We start from the raw sequence: 6,486 nt of genomic DNA, 5'->3' as shown, positions 1-6,486 counted from the left end.
TTCTGATTATTGATTAAGCATGCTAAATGCCTTATATCTGAATATTTGACATATGATATATGTCTGGTTGCATTACCTCATTGAAGAAGCACTGACTTATTAGTCAGGGATCGGCATTGGTGTCGGTATTAACTACGAAGCTGTGACTTACTAGTCAAGTTCGGCAGTAGTACCGAGCACTAATCGTATGGCATTGACTTATGAGTCAAGGACGATTGTAGCATATTTAATGCAAGACGATAAAGATTAGATCTAATCGACATCTACATTGAATGACTCATCATGAGCATTAATGTCGAACCGACCTCAAGTTCGATGAAAACTAAAAGCGCTTGTCAAGTCTAAAGGCTAGTTACTTAGAGCCAAAGCCGGAAAGGCAAAGGTGACCTACACGTCACATGGCTATGAGGGTATGGGACCTCCGAGATAGACTTATTAGTCTTCTAAACGAGATAAACTTATCAGTCATTTACTCGAGATAAACTTATTAGTCATCTAATCGAGATGGACTTATTAGTCATCTAATCGAGATAGACTTATTAGTCATCTAACCGAGATACACTTATTAGTCATCTGACCGAGATAGACTTATTAGTCATTTGACTGAGATAGACTTATTAGTCATCTGACCGAGATGGACTTATCAGTAATCTGATCAAGATGGACTTATCAGTCATCTGACCAAGATGGACTTATCAGTCATCTGACTGGGATAGAATTATCAGTCATCTGACCGAGATAGACTTATAAGTAGGGGTGAGCATTGGGCGGGTTGGTCGGGTTACAAGGTATTTTTACCCGTCCAATGTCATAATCGGGTTAGCAAAAATGACCCGTAACTTGCCCAATTAAGAAATTTTTTTTTTTAAACCGTCCAATAATTTGGGCGGGTTGGTCGGGTTAACCCGCCCAAACCGAAATGGGATTTTTTGGGGCGGGTTGGGCGAGGATCGGGTTGGTCGGGTTGGGCGGGTCAACCCGCCCAAACAAATTTTTTTTTTTTTTTTTTAATTTTTGTAATTTTTTTCTTTTAAATACTAATACTAATAGTGTGAAGTTTATCTTTTTTAACTTAAAACAATATTTTAAATTTATAGTAAAAAAATAAAACAAAACTTAATTAATTTATATATATATAATGCTTAATTGGGCGGGTTGGGTTATATTTTCAACCCGCCCAATGAAACAATTGGGCGGTTTAAATTTTGGTCGGTTTATTCGGGTTGCGTTTTTTGGTGGTTTTTTCGGGTTGGTTTGGGCGGATTATTCGGGTTGGGCGGGTTGTAAAAATTTCTGCACAACCCTACTTATAAGTCATCTAACCGAGATAGACTTATCAGTCATCTGAGCGATATGGACTTATCATTCATCTATTTAGAGAGTGACTTATTAGTCAACTAATCAAGGAATGACTTATTAGTCATCTACCTCAGAGCGAGAGACTTATTAGTCATCTACTCAGAGCGCATGACTTCATAAACATGTATTTGTACCTGCTTGCATGCATGAGTAGGGTTATTACTGCTAGGCATGATTATGACTCAGCAACATGTTATTACTTTTTCATGAGCATATTGAGTTTTCTTGCTGGGCTTCAGCTCACGGGTGTTATATGGTGCAGGTAAAGACAAAAGAAAGCTGGACCATCCTTGAGTTGGAGAGCTTAGGTGACGATGTGTACATATGTGGCTTCTCAACCGCCACGGCTGAGGGTTGAAAGAGGAACTAGGGTTAAACCTTGTGTTTGCCGCTTAGATCGGCTATTTGTAAATATTTTGTAGTAATTAACCTTTAAATTATATTTTTGGGATCCCAATGTATACAGTAAACATTTTAGTAAAACGTTATATCTTAACAAAAAAAAATTAACCCTAAACCGCTAATCATACTTAGTTACACGATTATGGCCAATGACTCGATTAGCGAGTTTAGCACCATTCAAAATGCACACTGTAATGGCCCCTGGAGTTTAGGGCGTTACAACTTGGTATCAGAGCAAGCCAAGGTTAAGGGTTCCTAAAGACAAGCTGGGCATGTACACTCGTCACTAAAGATAGCTTCACTCAGGGAATGGTAACTATTTCTGTAGTTATGTGCTTAACTGCTTAAATAGAATGTAAATGCTTTACCTGCACATTGAATTAGGGAGCATGAGATTCTGATATAGCCTGGCTCTTGACTATATGAATACCTGCTCAGTGAATATATAAATGTGATATTCGCTTGCTGGGATTGAAAGCATGAGGTGTATGTTGGAAGAGCAGGGGTTATGATTGATGTATGAATGTTATGGGCATGTTTTTAGCACTGCAGCGGTTTGTGATTGTAGTGTGGTAAGATTGTTCCCATGGGGAAATCTCTTGATATGCTCATCATATTTAATGGGTCAAGTTATTGACTACAGATTTGACCAGCAGGTATGTATCCAAGGCAGATTATGAGGCCTGGTGATAGTTATACAGAGGCTGGGAGTTACAGCCAGGGTTTGATTTTTTCACCTGCCCCTTAGAATTTTCAACAGGTGCTTACTGATATGCAATTAAGATTGCAGAGGCAAGTGGAAGAGATTAGGTGTTTGAAGCAACAGCAGAACCTGTCGAGGAACACCTCTTACTTTATTATGCCAGGAGTGGCACCAGTTTTGGCTCAGCCTAAGGTTGAGAGCATATGGGAATTTCTTTGTGGAAGATTCCAGGAGTATTACCCTCCAGTCTTCGAGGGAGGCCTAGATCCATTCAGAGCTGAGCAATGGATGGGCATGATCAGTTCCATTCTTGACAGTATGGGGCTGGTGGGTCACGATAGGGTGATCTGTGCTACATATGTATTGCGAGAAGGTGCCTGGACATGGTGGGAAGTAATATCCTAGACGCGAGACACAGCTGTGATGGACTGGAAAGAATTTAGGCAGCTGTTCAATGAAAGATATTACTGTGATGTAGCCTAGATTGCTAAGATGAATGAGTTTATGAACCTCGTTCAGGGCAATGCAACAGTAATCGAGTATGTTAACAGATTTGATGGGTTAGCCAAGTTTTCTTTTGATATGGTCCCCACAGATATAGCTCAAAAGGAAAGGTTTATCCAGAGATTGAATCCCAGAATAGTTCAGGGCTTTAGAGTTGCCCTAGTGCATGAAATCTCTACCTACGCTCAGGTGGTAGGGAAGGTTCTTGCTATTGAGAGCACATGAAATAAGATTATAAAGGAGAGTACCGGAGAGCACGGAGTTCAGGCAATGACACCTCCACTTATTGGAGCAAGCAAAAATAAGAACTGGAGGACTTATCCAATATGTGCTCGATGCAAGAGGCGTCATTTGAAAGGGTGCCAACCGAAGACATGTCTTATGTGGAATGGTTGGGCATATCAAAAGGGATTGCTCAAGTTAAGAGACAGGGGAGCAAAAGGGGATGGACAGCTTGACTCCAGCTCGAGTGTTCATTTTGAGGTAGTCAGAGTCGGAGACCGAGTCTGAGACTGAGGCTAGTTCCTCAGGGATGGCAGGTCAGCTTTCTAGTTCTGATTTTTTATTGTGCTGACTGATTTTGGTACCTTGTTCTTTGTTGGTTACATCTAGAGAAGCATAAATTTGATATGTGGATTGCATGAGTATGTTATGATGAGTTAGGTTATGGTGGAAAGGACTCATCAGTGGTTTTGATGGAATTGGTTATGACTGACTTCAATATGATCCTGGATAAGGATTGGTTAGCCAAGTATGAGGCAATGATAGATCGCAAGGAAAGGATAGTAATTCTTGGGTTTGAGAGTGGGAGACCCTTGTGGTAGCTGGCACTGTGCATGGATTTGGTATGCTGATGACATATGTATTGAGAGCTAGAGATCTATTGCAGGGAGATGCATAGAACTCCTAGCTAGTGTGGTGGGTACCACTTAGGTCGTGTCAGTGGGATCAGGACAGACTGGATTAGTCTATGAGTTCTGGGTGTATTTCCTGGTGATTTGCCAGGGTTACCTTTCATTGTAATGACCCAACTATTTCTAAGACCTTGGACCATTAAAACTACTAGACATAGCTACTACTTTTGAAGGAAACATAAGAAATAGTCATAACTTTATTAAAACTCCAAAAATTATAAGTTTAAAATGTAATATGGCATGGGTACCCATTGTTTGTAAAACATAAAACATAACTTTAAATTAATTGTTCAAAAACTAAATGCGGAATTACAAAAGAAACATAATTCAAAAGACTAAATAAACGTCATCCTTGATCGACACGCAGTCCACTCAGTCCATTCATCCTTAACACACAAGCCAAGCTACCAATAATCCTTCCGCCTCCATAATCATTTTCCTACATCACACTAAAAATAAAGGAGTGAGCCTAATGCCCAGCAAGGAAAATCTACTAACAACATACATCATATATCATAAGCATAAAACTACATTATAAACATACACTATAAAACATATGACTATAAAAACATATATTACAATGGCCATCATACTTCTTGGGGCTTGCTAGCTAGGCTAATCATATGCCCATAAATTTGTAGGGCTTGTTATCTAAACAAAGTCATATAAATTTGTGGGGCTTGTTATCTAAACAAATCATATGCCCAAGGACTATATTCTTGGGCCTTGTTATCTAAACAAGTCATATACCCAAGGAATATAAAACATATTCTATACATATACATATCATAAAATACACATATCATAACATAAACATAACATATTAGGGTAAGTTCTAATATGTTTTCTCGACTATTAGAACTTTGCTGAAGATGTCGCTCAGAAGGTCTGCACGCACCAATGTCGATGCCTCCAGCGCCGCTCATGAGACTAATGAAGCCCCTCCAGTTCGCAAAAGAGAAGTGCGTGCTACCACTACTGCTACTAACCAAAGTGCACCGCCGCCGCCGGTTGACATCGCCGCAGAAATTGTCAAGCTACGACAACAAGTGGAAGAGCTACTGCAGCGACAATGACAACAGCCTCAGTCGTAACCGTAGCCTCAGCAAAGCAACAATAATGGGCAGAAGAGAAGGCATCCTGATAGTAAGCAGGCCAATCATGACAAAAGAGTGCGAGCAAGTGATAGGTCGGGGTATGTAGAATACCCGCAGTGCTCCAAATGCCAAAAGAAATATCTTGGGGAATGTCGTGCAATACCAAGGAATGCTACATTTGTGGTCAGGAAAGTCATCGGAAGAAGGAATCTCCATAGCTCAAGCTAGAGGAGAAAAGGAACAGCAAGATGGTTCCTGCCAAAGTCTTTACCTTAACCTAGGGAGAAGCCCCTGGTAGTAATAAAGAGGTCACAGGTCAGATTCCTACCCTCAATAATGTATGTTCAGTATTATTTGATTCGGGAGCCACTCACTCGTATATCTCGTTAGGAATGATAGAGAAATTAGACAAACCTTGTGAAAGATTTAGAACTAGGTTTATAACAGAGTTGCCTTCGGGTGAAATAGTCCTATCATCACAGATAGTACGAAGCGTTCTGATCAAAATTGAGGACGTAGAACTAGAAGGAGATCTGATAGAATTAGAGATCAAAGACTTCGACGTGATACTGGGCATGGATTGGCTAGCAAGGCATGGCGCAACCATCGACTCCAGACATAAGCAAGTGATGTTCAAGACTCCTGACGGTCAGAGGCTATGCTTTATGGGACAAGTTTCAGGACTACGCACACCGCTTATTTCATCTCTCAAAGTTTAGAGGATGATAGAAAAAGGATGTCAAGCATTCTTAGCCAGCGTCACGGATGTGGTAAAAGAAACACCACTAAAAGTTGGAGACGTCCGCATTGTAAAAGAATTCCCAGAAGTATTTCCTGACGACTTACTAGGGCTGCCGCCAACTCGGGAAATTGACTTCACAATCGAACTAGTATCGGGCACCGAGCCTATCTCCAAGGCACCATACTGGATGGCACCTACCAAACTCAAGGAGTTAAAGATGCAGCTACAAGAACTCTTAGACTTGGGTTTCATTAGACCGAGCCGCCATGGGGAGCACCGGTTCTATTTGTGAAGAAGAAGGACGGAAGTATGTGGATGTGTATAGATTACCGCGAGCTGAATAAGGTGACGATTAAGAATAAATACGCACTACCCCAAATTGACGACTTGTTTGATCAACTCCGAGGCTCGATCGTGTTTTCAAAGATTGATTTACGGTTCGGGTATCACCAGCTCAAGGTACGAGAAGAGGATATTCCTAAGACAACCTTTAGAACTTGTTATGGACATTACAAGTTTTTAGTTATGTCTTTTGGTCTTACCAATGCTCCAGCTGCGTTTATGGATTTAATGAATAGGGTCTTCAAGGATTACTTGGACAAATTTGTCGTAGTGTTCATCGACGATATTTTGGTGTATTCAAAGGACGAAAACGAGCACAAAGAACATTTAAGGATGACCTTGTTATGACTAAAGGAGCATCAGCTTTATGCCAAGTTCAAGAAGTGCGAATTTTGGCTTTCATAAGTAGCATTCCTCGACCAC

The sequence above is a fragment of the Humulus lupulus genome, chromosome 7 (genome assembly GCF_963169125.1).
Source record: "Humulus lupulus chromosome 7, drHumLupu1.1, whole genome shotgun sequence".
Taxonomy (NCBI): domain Eukaryota; kingdom Viridiplantae; phylum Streptophyta; class Magnoliopsida; order Rosales; family Cannabaceae; genus Humulus; species Humulus lupulus.
This window is presented reverse-complemented; position numbering follows the sequence as displayed.